Source organism: Macaca mulatta, chromosome 10, assembly GCF_049350105.2.
Source record: "Macaca mulatta isolate MMU2019108-1 chromosome 10, T2T-MMU8v2.0, whole genome shotgun sequence".
Classification (NCBI taxonomy): domain Eukaryota; kingdom Metazoa; phylum Chordata; class Mammalia; order Primates; family Cercopithecidae; genus Macaca; species Macaca mulatta.
The window spans coordinates 100,251,575-100,268,029 of record NC_133415.1 but is presented as its reverse complement, the minus strand read 5'-3'; positions in this window follow the sequence as shown (position 1 = coordinate 100,268,029).

Genomic DNA, 16,455 nt, shown 5'->3' with positions numbered 1-16,455 from the left:
GAGCCTGGGAGGTGGAGGTTGCAGTGAGCTGAGATGATGCCACTGCACTCCGGCCTGGGTGACAGAACGAGACTCCATCTCAGGGGTTGGGGGGAGATCCCTTGAGTCCAGGAGTTAGAGGCAGCCTGGGCAACACGGTGAAACCCCGCCTCCACGAAAAATTAGTTGGGCATGGTGGCACAGGCCTGTAGCCCCAGCTACTGGGGAGGCTAAGGTGGGAGGATCGCTTGAGACTGGGAGGTGGAGGTTGCAGTGAGTTGAGATCACACCACTGCACTCCAGCCTGGGTGACAGAGAGACACCCCATCTCAAAAAATAAATAAATAAATAGCGGCCATTTATTGTGTCAAACAAATTCCCAACACATCATTCAGTGTCCAACTTGGGGTGGGGGTGTGTTTTTTTGGGGGGGGGACCTAATTTATCACAGATCACAGAGATTCAAACCGAGATCAAAAGAGCTGGTGGTTGGTTGTTGTTTTTGAAAACTCATAGCTAGACCCTCAAAAGTTAATAAATGCAACAGGACCTAAAACTCAGCTTTGTTTTTCTTGGTGTGTTACGAAAGAATACAAGAAAAAAATTGCATTTCATCACTCCTGTGGCTTAAGAAGAAAGCGACCAAACAAGTCAATTAACTTGTAAGTGAGGGCCCAGTCACGTGGTGGAGAGACTTTCTTGCCACGCTTAATCACTTACAGAGGAGTGGAGTCAATAACAGCCAAAGATTTCACCTGATAATTGTCAACATGTTTACACCATTACAGTATGCAAACAGGACTTTATCTTCAGCTCCAAGCACATCAAAACTGCTGTTTTAATTCCAGCAGCTTATGCTTTCAAAGGAGTATTGAGTGAAGGCATACAGGGATGGGCTGAAATCTACACCTTCCCCCGGACAGATCAGCAAACCTTTCCGCTGGGCTGAATCCAGCTTCTGAACTTTTGTACAAAATCTGTAACATCCACTGTCACAAAAAACTGAAGACCTGTCTTAGGAGCAGGGATGGATCCAGGTTTTGTGGTACCTGAAGCTTAGACAATTTGGGGGAGCCTTCTTTAAAACAAATACAAAATTTTAAGTACAAAATTAGGTCTAAAAGTGAATGTTTAGGCCAGGCGCAGTGGCTCATGCCTGTAATCCCAGCACCTTGGGAGGCCAAGGTGGAAAGACAGATTGAGGCCAGGGGTTTGAGATTAGCCTGGGCAACATATGAGACCCTGTCTCTATAAAATATTTTTTTTTTTTGAGACGGAGTCTCGCTCTGTCGCCCAGGCTGGAGTGCAGTGGCCGGATCTCAGCTCACTGCAAGCTCCGTCTCCCGGGTTTACGCCATTCTCCTGCCTCAGCCTCCCAAGTAGCTGGGACCACAGGCGCCCGCCACCTCTCCCGGCTAGTGTTTTGTATTTTTTTAGTAGAGACGGGGTTTCACTGTGTTAGCCAGGATGGTCTCGATCTCCTGACGTCGTGATCCGCCCATCTCGGCCTCCCAAAGTGCTGGGATTACAGACTTGAGCCACCATGCCCGGCCGACTAAAGATTTTTAAAAATTAGCCAGGTGTGGTGGCATGTGCCTATAGTCCTAGTCACTCAGGACCTGAGGCGGGAGGATCGCTTGAGCCCAGAAAGTTAACACTGCAGTGAGCCGCGATTGCACCATTGCATTCCAGCCTGGGAGACAGAGTGAGTCCCTGTTTCCTCTTTCAAAAACATAAATAAAAAAGAAGAAGAAGAAAGAAAACAAGAAGGAAGAAGGAGGAGGAGGACGAGGAGAGGAAGAGGAGGAGGAGAAGGAAAAAAGTGAATATTTAAAGTGAGAACAGGGCCAGATGCAGTGACTCACACCTGTAATCCCAGCACTTTGGGAGGCCAAGGCAGGCAGATAGCTTGAGCTCAGGAGTTCGAGACCAGCCTGACCAACATAGTAAAACCCTGTCTCTACTAAAAATATACACACAAAAAAAATTTAGCCAAGTGTGGCAGTGTGCACCTGTAGTCCCAGCTACTTGTCGGGGGCTGAGGTGGGAGGATCACTTGAGCCCAGGAGGTTGAGGCTGCAGTGAGCCAAGATCGTGCCACTGGACTCCAGCCTGGGTGACGAAGTGAGATCCTGTCTCAAAAAAATAAATAAAATAAGAAATCACAAAAAAGCCAGACTCCAAAATGCCCTCCAGTGACCCAACGATCCTTTGCTTCTGGTGTGCCTACCTCGTGCAGTGCCCTCCTGTATTGCACCAGGGTGGTCTGTGTGACAGGTAACATTTGGCAGAAGTGATGGTGCATCATGACAATACCGCTTCTGTCTTGTTGTTTTTTCTCTCTCTCTTTTTTTTTTTTTTTTTTTGAGATGGAGTTGCCCAGGCTAAAATGCAGTGGCACCATCTTGGCTCACTGCAACCTCCGTCTTCTAGGTTCAAGTGATTCTCGTGCCTCAGCCTCCCGAGTAGCTGTGATTACAGGCGTGCACCACCATGCCTGGCTAAATTTTGTATTTTTAGTAGAGATGGAGTTCACCATGTTGGCCAGCCTGCTCTCAAACTCTCAAGTGATCTGCTCACTTCAGCCTCCCAAAGTGCTGGGATTACAGTTGTGAGCCACCACACCAAGCCCCTCTCTCTTTCTTAAAACTTCTCTCTTGGTTTCTCTCTCTCTCTCTCTTGCTTAGTGAGGGAGCCAGCTTCCATGTTAAGAGGGACTGAAACCTTCTGACCACAACCACATGAACAAGCTCAGAAACAGATCCTCCAGCCCCAAAGAGGCTTCCAGCAGCTGCAGCCCAGCCAACAGCATGACTGTAAACAGGGGCCATACCCTGAGGCAGAACCACCCAGCAAAGCCACTCCTGGATTCCTGGCTCACAGAAACTGTTAAATAAATGTTTATTGGTTTAAGCTGCTAAATTTTGAGGCAATTTGTTACACGGCAATAGATAGCTAATACAGTGGACTTCAGAGACTCATGTTCCTGTCTTCTGAGATGGTTTAAGTCATTATTTATTTACTTACTTACTTATTTTTCTAGACGGGGTCTTGCTCTGTCTCCCAGGCTGGAATGCAGTGACTCAATCACGGCTCACTACAGCCTCAAACTCCCGGGCTCAGGAGATCCTCCCACCCCAGTTTCCTGGGCAACTGGGACCACAGGCACGTGCCACTGAGCCCAGCTTTAAGTAATTTTCCAGAAGCCTTCACATACAAATGCTTTCTCTTTGCACCCTGGCTTCCATCCCTACTGAAAACTCCTTCCAATGTCCAGCACTACTGAATCTCTGCTTCCTAGAGGTGTGTGGAACACCGAGTAGGAACTCAAGCTATATTTGTTGAATACATGGATATATAAGAGCCTTGCAAGAGTGGTATTTCATCCTTATTTTTTAGATCAGGAAATGGAAACTCAGAGACATTAAGTAACTAGCTTAAGATCACACAGCTGGAGACCGACTAAGTCTTAATTCCTCAATGGAAAGTTTTTAGAACCTGTAGTGTCAATTTCTTTGATGCTTTCCGTAGGACCAAATACATACTAAATGCTTAATGCAGATTGACTGAAAAAGTTAATGGTGTGAGATGGGTGTGGTGACTCACACCTGTAATCCCAGCACTTTGAGAGATTCCGTGGTTGGATGGCTTGAGCCTAGGAGCTCAAGAACAGCCTGGGCAACATACTAAGACCCCACTTCTGCTAAACGGTGTGGTGGCTTATGCTGCACCTGTGGTCCCAGTTACTTGGGAGCCTGAGGTGGGAGGATCACTTAAGCCAGGTAGGTCAAGGCTGTGGTTAGCTGTGATCGTGCCACTGCCCTCTAGCCTCAGTAAGACCCTGTCTCTAAAAAAAAAAAAAAAAAAAAAAAAAAAAAAAAAAAATTAAGTGAATAGCATGGCACGTCTTTATTTAGTTAGGTAAATGTCTCTTTAATATAGAAACAAGAGGCTGGGCACGGTAGTTCATGCCTGTAATCCAGCACTTTGGGAGGCCAAGGTGGGCAGATCACTTGAGGCTAGGAGTTGGAGACCAGCCTGGCCAATATGGCAAAACCCTGTCTCTACTAAAAATTAAAAAAATTAGCCAAGCATAATGGTGCACACCTGTAGTCCCAGCTACTTGGGAGACTGAGGCAGGAGAATTGCTTGAACCCAGGAGGTGGAGGTTGCAGTGAGCCAAGATCGCAGCGCTGCACTCCAGCCTGGGTGACAAAGCAAGACTCTGTCTCAAAAAAATATATATATATGTGTATATATATACACACACACACACAAATATATATATACACACACGTATATATATGTGTGTATATATACATATATATGTATGTATGTGTGTATATATATGTGTGTGTATATATAATGTAAACAGGAACCCCATGGTGGGGTGGCGGCGGGGGCAGAGAAAATAATGTGTTATTATACTTTCTTTCTCACATACAGTAATGGAGCAGTGGCAGTATTTTATGGAAAAAAAAAAACAACTGACAAAACCACTTCAAAAGTGTCCAGACACTAAAATTTAAAATAATAAAGGGTTTGTATTTCATTTCATGAACAATATTAAAAAGTTAATTTTGTTGGTTTTAAAAGCCTGTGTACAACCAATTAATTTGTGGTTCATGTCCCACTCTTTTGAACAATAACAACATCTCCAGATTGACGCACACAGTTAGGGGTCTAGCCACCCAAGAGTAACCATGGGCAATCCTGGGATGGCACTTTCTTCCCTTCAAACGGTCACTGGAGTTGGTCAAGGTCAAAAGTTAACCAAGTGTTCCAGCAGCCTGGGGGTTGTGGTGAATCGCGTGAGTGCCCTGCTTTCCTTTGAACCCTCCAATTCTCTGAAATTGCAATGATTTAGAAGGAGTGCGGAGATTCTAATTAGGCCATGTGAAATTTAATTTCATAGTGGTGAAATTTGCAAGGTCTTCTAAATACAGTGTACGGAATAAACATGAAGTCTTTGAAAATTCATGGACTTGTTGGTTGAGTTATTCACAAAAGTCTCTTCAACTCCAAGCACAAAGTCTGGGACATATTAGGTGGTCAATAAATTAATAAAGTTGACATGAATGGGAGTTAATTGGATATCTAAATGAGAATCGATCACTCAGTATTTCCAGAAACTCCATCTCTTTTATCAACAAGGCCTCTGGACTCTGCTGTCTGGTCACAAGGATTTCATTCTCCTCTTTGCCTAGGAGAGTCAATATCTATTGACTCCAAATATCTGTTCTCCTCTTCTCTGGAAATAAGTCCTTAATTTATTTCTAGGATTCTATCCCTCCCATCCCTAATCCATGTGTTTTGTTTTGGTTTGGAAGACAGGGTCTAGCTCTTTCACCCAGGCTGGAGTGCAGTGGCACGATCATAGTTCACCGCAGCCTTGAACTACCCGGTTCAAGCAATCCTCCCACTTCAGCTTCCTAAGTAGCTGGGACTACAGGCACATGCCACCACACCTGGTTAATTAATTTAATTTTTTTTTTTTTTGAAACAGGGTCTTAGTATGTTGCCCAAGCTGGTCTTGAACTCCTGGGCTCAAGCAGTCTGCTTGCCTTGACCTCCCAAAGTGTTGAGATTCCTGGCATGAGCCACCAAACCTGGTCTCCATGTGTTTTGGAGAGCTGATTCCACTCCTGGCTCCAGAGATGAGCACGTACCTGAACATGACTAACCAGTGTGCTCCATTCCTCTGGCCACATTCATTAGAACAGAGACACATGACCTAAGTTGATCCATTCAGGGCCAATCCCCTCTCCTCTTAAAAAATAAACTATAGGCAAGGCACAGCAGCTCACGCCTATAATCCCAGCATTTTGGGAGGCTGAGGTGGGTGGATCACCTGAGGTCAGGAGTTCGAGACCAGCCTGGCCAACATGGCAAAACCCCATCTCTACTAAAAGTACAAATAAATTAGCTGGGCATGGGGGTGGGTGCCTATAATCCCAGCTACTCAGGAGGCTGAGGCAGGAGAATCACTTGAACCCAGGAGGTGGAGGTTGCAGTGAGCCCAGATTGTGCCCCTGCACTCCAGCCTGGGCAACAAGAGCGAAACTCCATCTCAAGAAATAAATTAATTAATTAAAATTAAATTTTAAGTTGGGCACGGTGGCTCACGCCTGTAATCCCAGCACTTTGGGAGGCTGAGGCGAGCGGATAATGAGGTCAGGAGATCAAGACCATCCTGGCTAATATGGTGAAACCCCATCTCTACTAAAAATACAAAAAATTAGCCGGGTGTGGTGGTGGGCACCTGTAGTCCCAGCTACTCAGGAGGCTGAGGCAGGAGAATGGCGTGAACCCTGGAGGCGGAGCTTGCAGTGAGCCGAGATTTCACCGCTGTACTCCAGCCTGGGCGACAGAGCGAGACTCCATCTCAAAAAAAAAAAAAAAAAAAAAAAAATACCAATATGGGCCGGGCGCCATGGCTCACACCTGTAATCCCAGCACTTTGGGAGGCAGAGGCAGGTGGATCATTTGAGGTCAGGAGTTCAAGACCAGCCTGGCCAACATGGTGAAACCCTGTCTTTACTAAAAATACAAAAATAAGCCAGGTGTGGTGGCCCACACCTGTAATCCCAGCTACTTGGGAGGCTGAGGCAGGAGAATCACTTGAGCCTGGGAGGCAGAAGTTGCAGTGAGCAGAGATCATGCCACTGTCCTCCAGTCTGGGTGACAGAGTGAGATCCTGTCTCAAATAAATAAATAAATATACTGGGTGCCATGGCTCATGCCTGTAATCCCAGCCTTTTGGGAGGCCGAGGCAGGTGGATCACCTGAGGTTGTGAGTTCGAGACCAGCCTGGCCAACATGGTGAAACCCCGTCTCTACTAAAAATACAAAAATTAACTGGGCATGGTAGTGCATGCCTGTAATCCCAGCTACTTGGGAGGCTGAGGCAGGAGAATCGCTTGAACTCGGGAGGCAGAGGTTGCAGTGAGCAGAGATCACGTCACTGCACTCGAGCCTAGGCAACAGAGTGAGACTCCATCTCGAAATAAATAAATAAATACAATAAAAAAAATATGGAGAGTTCCCATATACCCAGTCTCTTCACATGCACAGCCTCCCTGACTATCAACATCCTGAACCAGAGTGGTATATTTGTCAAAATTCATGAACCCTCATGACCCCTCATTATGAATTAACGTCCATGGTTTACATTAGGGTTCACTCTTGGTGTTATGCAGTTCTATAGGTTTTGACAAATGTATAGTAAAACGTAAGCACATTATGGTATCAGACAGAATCGTTTCATTGCCCTAAAAATCCTCTGTATACCACCTATTCATCTCCTCCTTCCTAACCCTTGGAAACTGCTGATATTTTGACTGTCTCCATAGTTTTGCCTTTTCCAGATGTCATATAATTGGAATCATACAGTTTGTAGCCTTTTCACATTGGCTTCTTTTCATTTGATAATAAGTATTTTAGGTTTGCTATGGCTTAAATACAGTTTGTCCCCACCCAAATTTATGTCCTGACTTTGTCCCAGTGAGGTAGTGTTGGTAGGTTGTGGCTTTAAGGGGTGATTAGGTCATTAAGATGGATTAAGGTCTTTCTCATTTCCTTGAATTCTCGATCCCATGGGATTGGATTCATTAGCTCCGAAGCAGGTTGTTATAAAGCGAGACTGTGGGCCGGGCACGGTCTCATCATGCCTGTAATCCCAGCACTTTGGGAGACCGAGGAGGGTGGATCACCTGAGGTCGAGAGTTCGAGACCAGCCTGATCAATATGGTGAAACCCCCGTCTCTACTAAAAATACAAAATTAGCCAGGCTTGGTGGCACATACCTGTAATCCCAGCTACTCGGGAAGCAGGAGAATCGCTTGAACCCAGGAGGCGGAGGTTGTGGTGAGCCGAGGTCATGCCATTGTACTCCAGCCTGGGCAACAAGAGTGAAATTCCGTCTCAAAAAAAAAAAAAAAAAAAAAGCAAGACTGCTTCTTGTGTTGGTCATTTTGCACATGTTTGCTTCCTCTTCTATATCATGTTATAACACAGCACAAGGCCCTTACCAGAAGCTCAATTTTTCTTTGTTCATTCATTTTTTGGTTTGGTTTTGTTTTTTGAGTCAGAGTCTCGCTCTGTTGCCCAGGCTGGAGTGCAGTGGCGCGATCTCGGCTCACTAAATCATCTGCCTCCCGGGTTCAAGCAATTCTCCTGCCTCAGCCTCCCAAGTAGCTTGGATTACAGGCATGCACCACCACACCTGGCTAATTTTTGTATTTTTAGTAGAGATGGTGTTTCGCCATGTTGGCCAGGATGGTCTCAAACTCCTGACCTCATATGATCTGCCCACCTTGGCCTTCCAAAGTGCTGGGATTACAGGCATGAGCCACCACACCAGTCCATTCATTTGTTTTTGAGACAGGGTCTCACTCTTTCACCTGGGCTGGAATGCAGTGCCATGATCATGGCTCACTGTAGCCTTGACCTCCCGCACTCAAGCAATGCTCCCACCTCAGCTTCCTGAGTAGCTGGGACTACAGGCATGCACTACAATGTCTAGCTAATTTTTAAATTTTTTGGTAGAGATGGGGTCTCACTATGTTGCCCAGGCTGGTCTTGAATTTGTAGGCTCAAGCGATCCTCCCACCTTGGCCTCCCAAAGTGTTAGAATTAAAGGCATAAGCCACCATGCTCAGCTTGCTTGTGTTTTACAGACAGGATCTTCCTGTTACCCAAGGCACCATCACAGCTCACTGCAGCCTCAAACTCCTGGGCTCAAGCCATCGTCCCTCCTCAGCCTCCCCAGTAGCTGAGACTGCAGGCCACCATGTCCACCTAATTTTTATTTTTATTTTTATTTTATTTATTTATTTATTTATTTATTTTTGAGATGGAGTCTCACTCTGTTGCCCAGGCTGGAGTGCAGTGGTGTGATCTTGGCTCACTGCAACCTGTGTCTACCAGGTTCAAGCGATTCTTCTGCCTCAGCCTCCCCAGTAGCTGGGATTACAGGCATGTGCTACAACACCCAGCTAATTTATTTGTATTTTTAGTAGAGGTGGGGTTTCACCATGTTGGCCAGGCTGGTCTCAAACTCCTGACCTCAAATGATCCCCCACCTCGGCCTCCCAAAGTGCTGGGTTTACAGGCATGAGCCACCATGCTCAGCCATTTTATTTATTTATTTTGAGATGGAGTTTCACTCTTGTCGCCCAGGCTGGAGTGCAGTGGTGAAATCTCAGCTCACTGCAACCTCTGCCTCCCAGTTGCAAGCAATTCTCCTGCCTCAGGCTCCAGAGTAGCTGGGGACTATAGGCGTGTACCACCATGCCTGGCTAATTTATTTTTTTATTTTTTTATTTTTAGACCTAGTCTCGCTCTGTCGCCCAGGCTGGAGTGCAATGGCGTGATCTCAGGTCACTGCAACCTCTGCCTCCCAGGTTCAAGCAATTCTCCTGCCTCAGCCTCCCTAGTAGCTGGGATTACAGGTGTGTGCTATTACATACTGCTAACTTTTGTATTTTTAATAGAGACAAGTTTCACCATATTGGTCTTGAACTCCTGATCTCAGGCTCTCCACCCGCCTCAGTCTCCCAAATGCTGGAATTACAGGCATGAGCCACCATGCCTGGCCTAATTTTTGTATCTTTAGCAGAGACAGGGTTTCACCATGTTGGCCAAGATGTTCTCCATCTCCTGACCTTGTGATCCGCCCGCCTCAGCCTCCCAAAGTGCTGGGATTACAGGTGTGAGCCACTGTACCTGGCCCATTTTATTTTTATTTTTGTAGAGAAGGGGTCTTCCTATCTTGTCCAGGCTGGTCTCAAATTCCTGGCCTTGCCGGGCGCGGTGGCTCAAGCCTGTAATCCCAGCACTTTGGGAGGCCGAGACGGGCGGATCACAAGGTCAGGAGATCGAGACCATCCTGGCTAACACGGTGAAACCCCGTCTCTACTAAAAAAATACAAAAAACTAGCCGGGCGAGGTGGCGGGCGCCTGTAGTCCCAGCTACTCAGGAGGCTGAGACAGGAGAATGGCCCGAACCCGGGAGGCGGAGCTTGCAGTGAGCTGAGATCCGGCCACAGCACTCCAGCCTGGGCGACAGAGCGAGACTCTGTCTCAAAAAAAAAAAAAAAAAAAAAAAAAAAAATTCCTGGCCTTAAGTGATCCTCCTGTCTCAGCCTCCTGAAGTAGTAGGATTATAGGTGCCAGCTATGGAGCCCGGCCAGAAGCTCAATTTTTAAAAGCTGAATCCCACATCCTGCAGATCTTGGACAACCCAACCTCCAGAATCTTGAGCTAAATAAACCTCTCTCCTTTATAAACTACCTAGTCTCTAGTATTCTGTTATAGTAACGGAAAACGGACTAAGACAAGGTTTCTCCACATCTCTTTATGTTTTAGCAACTTATTTCATTTTAGCACTGGATAATTTTGTTTTGTTATGTTTTGTTTTGTTTTGGTTTGTTTTTTGAGACGGAGTCTTGCTCTGTCATCCAGGCTGGAGTTTAGTGGTGCAGTCTTGGTTCATGGCAACCTCTTCCTCCCAGGTTCAAGCAATTATCCCACCTCAGCCTCTTGATTTAGCTGGGATTACAGGTGCATGCTACTATGCCCAGCTAATTTTTTTTTTTTTTTTTGTATTTTTAGTAGAGAAGAGGTTTCGCCATGTTGGCCAGGCTGGTCATGAACTCCTGGCTTCAAGTGATTGGCTGGCCGTGGCCTCCCAAAGTGCTGGGATTACAGGCATGAATCACTGTGCCCGGCCAGTACTGAATAATGTTCTATTGTCTGGATGTATCATAGTTTATCCATTCACTTACTTACTGAAGGACAGCTTGGTTGCTTCCAAGTTTGGCAATGACGAATACATTTGTTACAAACATTTGTGTGCAAGTGTCTGTGTGGATGTAAGTTTCCAGTTCACTTGGGTTAAATGCCAACGAGTGCAATTGCTGGATCATGTAGGAAGAGCATTTTAGTTTTAGAAGAAATCGCCAGACTGTCTTCCAAGGTAGCTGTGCCATTTTGCATTTCCGCAGCAATGAATGAGAGCTCGTGTTGCTCAACACCTTCACCAGCATTTGGTGTTGTCATTTTTAAAAATTTTAGCCATTAGTCATTCGGCCAGGCGTGGTGGCTCATGCCTGTAATCTCAGCACTTTGGGAGGCTGAGGTGGGAGGATCACAAGTTCAGGAGATCAAGACTATCCTGGCCAACATGATGAAAACCCATTTCTACTAAAAATACAAAAATTAGCCAGCCGTGGTGGCGGGCACCTGTAGTCCCAACTACTCAGGAGGCTGAGGCAGGAGAATTGCTTGAACCCAGGAGGCAGAGGTTGCAGTGAGCCAAGATCTCGCCATTGCACTCCAGCCTGGGCAACAGAGAAAGAAAGAGAGAGAGAGAGAGAGAGAGAGAGAGAGAGAGAGAGAGAGAGAGAGAGAGAGAGAGGAGGGAGGGAGGGAATGGAAATGGAAATGGAAAAGGAAAAGGAAAAGAAAAGAAAAAATTTTAGCCATTCTAGGCCAGGCACGGTGGCTCATGCCTGTAATCTCAGCACTTTGGGAGGCTGAGGCAGTGGATTACTTGAGCTCAGGAGTTTGAGACCAGCCTGGGCAACATAGAGAGACCCCCATCTCTACAAAAAAATTAAAAATTAGCCAGGCATGGTGGCATGCACCTGTAGTCCCAGCTATTCAGAAGTCTGAGGTGGGAAGCTCTATGTTGGTCAGGCTGGTCTCGAACTCCCGACCTCAGGTGATCCATCTGCCTTGGCCTGAAAAAAAAAAAGAAAGGAACAAATGGGGCCTGTAATCCCAGCACTTGGGGAGGCCATGGCTGGAGGATTGCTTAAGCCCAGCCGTTTGAGACCAGCCTGGGCATCATGGCAATAAACCATCCCTAAAAAAGTTAGCTGGGTATGGTGGCGCACACCTGTAGTCTCAGCTACTTGGGAGGATGAAATGGGAAGATTGCTCAAGCCTAGAGAAGTGGAGGCTGCAGTGAGTTATAATTGCAGCACTGCACTCCAGCCTGGATGAAAGAGCCAGACCCTGTTTGGAAAAAAAAAAAAAAAAAGGAAGAAAGAAAGGGAGAGAAAGAGAGAGGGAGAGAAAAGAAAGACGGAGAGGTGAAGGGAGAGGAGAAGAGAGGAGGGAAGGGGAGGGAAGATGGTTCACAGACCCAAAACCCCACAAATGGCTCAAAATCTACAAAAATAAGATCAGCTCTTATCAGAAATGAATTTAGGGCTGGGCGCGGTGGCTCAAGCCTGTAATCCCAGCACTTTGGGAGGCCGAGACGGGCGGATCACGAGGTCAGGAGATCGAGACCATCCTGGCTAACACAGTGAAACCCCGTCTCTACTAAAAAAAATACAAAAAACTAGCCGGGCGTGGTGGTGGGCACCTGTAGTCCCAGCAACTCGGGAGGCTGAGGCAGGAGAATGGCGTGAACCCGGGAGGCAGAGCTTGCAGTGAGCTGAGATCCGGCCACTGCACTCCAGCCTGGGCGACAGAGCGAGACTCCGTCTCAAAAAAAAAAAAAAAAAAAAAAAAAGAAATGAATTTAGAACTATGAAATGACACTACTTTTTCACCTGTCAGATAGGCTAAATGAAAAAATAACCGATAATACAGCATGTAGCCAGGGCTTGAGGAACATGGCACTGTCAATCAGACTCAGCTTTGGATATAGTAACAGAGACAGGACAAATTGGTGGCTTCAATGAGATAAAAGTTTATTTCTCTTCTCATGTAAAAGAAGTCTATGGATTAGTTCTCCAAGGCTGGTATGGTGGGTCCTCTTTCACCAGAAATCTTGTTGCTGTCTGTCTGCTTCATCTAGCACTCCATTCTTAAATCCACATGACTCAGGCTAGTGTCTGGAATGCCATCCATCAAATCTGCGTTCCTGGAAGCAGGAAGCAGGAAGGGAGAAAAGGCTTCTGGAAGCCTCCACTCATGTCAACTTACATCTCATTGGCCAGAACTTAGACATATGACTAAGCTATAAAGTGACACTACTTTTTCACCTATACCTAACTGCAAGGGAAACTGGGAAATTTAACCTTTATTCTAGGTGGCAATGTGCTAGAATAAAAATTGGAATCTGGCCAAGCACAGTGGCTCATGCCTGTCATTCCAGCCCTTTGGGAGGCTGAGACAAGAGGACCACTTGAGCCCAGGAGTTCGAGAACAGCCTGGGCAGCATAGTGAGACCCAGTTTCTACCAAAAAAAAAAAAAAATTAGCCAGGTGTGGTGGCACGTGCCTCTGGTCCCAGCTACTTGAGAGGCTGAGGTGGGAGGATGGCTTGAGTCCAGGAGACTGCAGTGAACTGTGATTGTACCACTTCACTCCAGCCTAAGTAACACACTGAGACCCTGTCCCCCCACCAAAAAACGAGAAAAAATTGGAGTCTCTTAACACGGAGAAGGGTGAAAAATGGATGTTGGGAAAGAACTGGCCATTCCTGGATGGGTTTTTTTTACATTTTTTTAATTTTTATTTATTATTTTATTTTTATTTTATTTATTTATTTATTTATTTATTTATTTATTTATTTATTTTTGAGACAGAGTCTCACTCTGTCATCCAGACTAGAGCACAGTGGCATGATCTTGGCTCACTGCAACCTCCACTTCCTGGGTTCAAGCGATTCTCCTGCCTCAGCCTCCCGAGTAGCTGGAACTACAGGCGCTTGCCACCACACCTGGCTAATTTTTGTATTTTTGTAGCAATGGGGTTTCACCATGTTGGCCAGGCTGGTCTCAAACTCCTGACCTCCAGTGATCCCTCACCCTCGGCCTCCCAAAATGCTAGAATTACAGATGTGAGCCATCGCACCTCCCAGACAGTGTGTTATTCAAGTTATACAAGTGACAAAAATCACGATCAAATTGGTTATGAAGAGAGAATTCACAGACTCACCTGATAGCAAGGGTACAGTTTGTACCAGCTTCAGGTATGGATGGACCCAGAGAATAACACAGTGAGATCAGTACTGTTTCCCTATTTCTTGATTCATTTCCTTTGTGTTAGCTTCATTTTTGGGGTTTTTTTTTGGGGGGGGGTGGTTTTGGGTTTTTTTCAGACTGAGTCTCTCTCTGTCTACCAGGCTGGAGTACAGTGGCGCGATCTCGGCTCACTGCAAGCTCTGCCTCCCGGGTTCACCCATTCTTCTGCCTCAGCCTCCCGAGTAGCTGGGACTACAGGCACCCGCCACAATGCCCGGCTGATTTTTTGTATCTTTAGTAGAGACGGGGTTTCACTATGTTAGCCAGGATGGTCTCGATCTCCTGACGTTGTGATCCGCCCGTCTCGGCCTCCCAAAGTGCTGGGATTACAGGCGTGAGCCACTGTGCACGGCCCCCACTTTTTCTTTTCTTTTTTTTTTTTTTTGAGATGGAGCCTCACTCTGTTGCCCAGGCTGGAGTGCAGTGGCACCATCTCGGCTCACTGCAACCTCCACCTCCGGGGTTCAAGCAGCCTACCTCAGCCTCCTGAGTAGCTGGGATTGCAGGCACGTGCCAGCACACCCGGCTAATATTTGTATTTTTTCAGTAGAGACAGGGTTTCACCATGTTGGCCAGGCTGGTCTCGAACTCCTGACCTCTGGTGATCCTCCCACCTCGGCCTCCCAAAGTGCTGGGATTACAGGCGTGAGCCACCGTGCCCGGCCTGTGTTAGCTTCATTTCTTATTTTTATTTTTATTTTTTTCAGGGACTATAGGAAAGGTAAATGCTTCATTCTTAGGCATTTCCCATATGGTAGCCCACCGAGGCTCACAGTCAACCTTACATCCCACCACAAAGCAATCATGGTAGAAGAAGAACATCTCTTTTCCAGTATTTCTAGAAAACATCTCAGAACTGACTCTCACTGGACTCTCTTAGGTCACATGTCCATCTTTCGGCCAATCACCACAGCCAGAGCTGAGCTATGTTGGTGTCCGGGTTGACCTGAGTCACCTGCTCATTCCTGGAGCCCATGGGTGGAGGTCTGCCTCTCCAGGACCACAAACACCAAGTGGGTGAAGGAAACCCCACCCAGGAAACCTAGAGCTGTTTCCAGAAGGAGGAGGGGGGGTTGCTAGGTAGACCGAGCTACAAACATCTACAACAGTCATGCAGGGAACTTAGGGGAAGGCCACCCCAGAAGCCCACAGTTTCCTAAGGCGCAGCTCACTGCGCACGCAACTACCCTAGCTCTTTCTGTTGCCTAGGAACTCACGTCTAAGAAATCACAAAATGTAAACACGGACTAAAGGAGAAGTCATCAGAGGAGAAGAGTATGCGAAGGGAAGAGGTTCAGAAGGGTGGGAAAACATCCACCTCTTGGACTTTGTTACCATATTCACCTTGTCAAAAAGTTTCTAAACCTGATGAATGACATTCCAGAGGACTGAAATAATTGGCACATGTGACAGAGGAAATGCTGGCAGTAATCTTTGAGAAAGTGTGGAGAGTGGGAACAACTGGAAGATTGGAGTTGGGCAAATGTATGTAATTTTTAAAAGCTGAATCCCAAACCCTGCAGACTGATTGGTTTGGGTGGTTATTCTTCTGCTTCCACTTCCTCTTCCTCTTTTTTTTTTTTTCTCTCTCTCTCTCTTTTTACTTTTTTTTTTTTTTTTTTTTTTTGAGATGGAGTCTTGCTCTGTTGCCCAGGCTGGAGTGCAGTGGTGTGATCTTGGCTTACTGCAACCTCTGCCTCCTGTGTTCAAACAGTTCTCCTGCCTCAACCTCCCAAGTAGCTGGGACTACAGTCGCACGCCACTGCACCCAGCTAACTTTTGTATTTTTAGTAGAGACAGGGTTTTGCCATGTTGGCCAGGCTGGTCTCGAACTCATGACATCAGGTGATCCACCCGCCCTAGCCTCCCAAAGTGTTGGGATCACAGGCATGAACCACCATGCCTGGCCTTTCTACTTTTGCTGCTTCTTTTCTTCCTTTCTCTCTTTTTTAAAAGACAGTTTTATTGCTATGTAATTTACATGCCATGAAATCCACTGCTTTTGTGTGTATAATTCGATTATTTTTAGTACATTTTTAATATAATACAGCTTTTTCATCACCTCAATAGGAACTCTCGGCCTACTTATCCTTATCTCTGATCCCACTCCCAGCTCCAGGCAACCACTAATCTACTTTCTGCCTTAATAATAGGTTTGTCTTTTCTGGCTGGGCGTGGTGCCTCATGCCTGTAATCCCAGCACTTTGTGAGGCTGAGGCGGGTGGATCACGAAGTCAGCAGTTCAAGACCAGCCTGGCCAATATGGTGAAACCCCATCTCTACTAAAAATACAAAAATTAGCCGGCAGCAGTGGCGCACACCTGTAATCCCAGCTACTCGGGAGGCTGAGGCAGGAGAATCACTTGAACCTGGGAGGTGGAGGTTGCGGTGAACCGAGATCACTCTACTGCACTCCAGTCTGGGCAACAGAGTGAGACCCTGTCCCCGCCCCACCCACCCACCCCCCAAAAAATATATATCTATAAAAATGA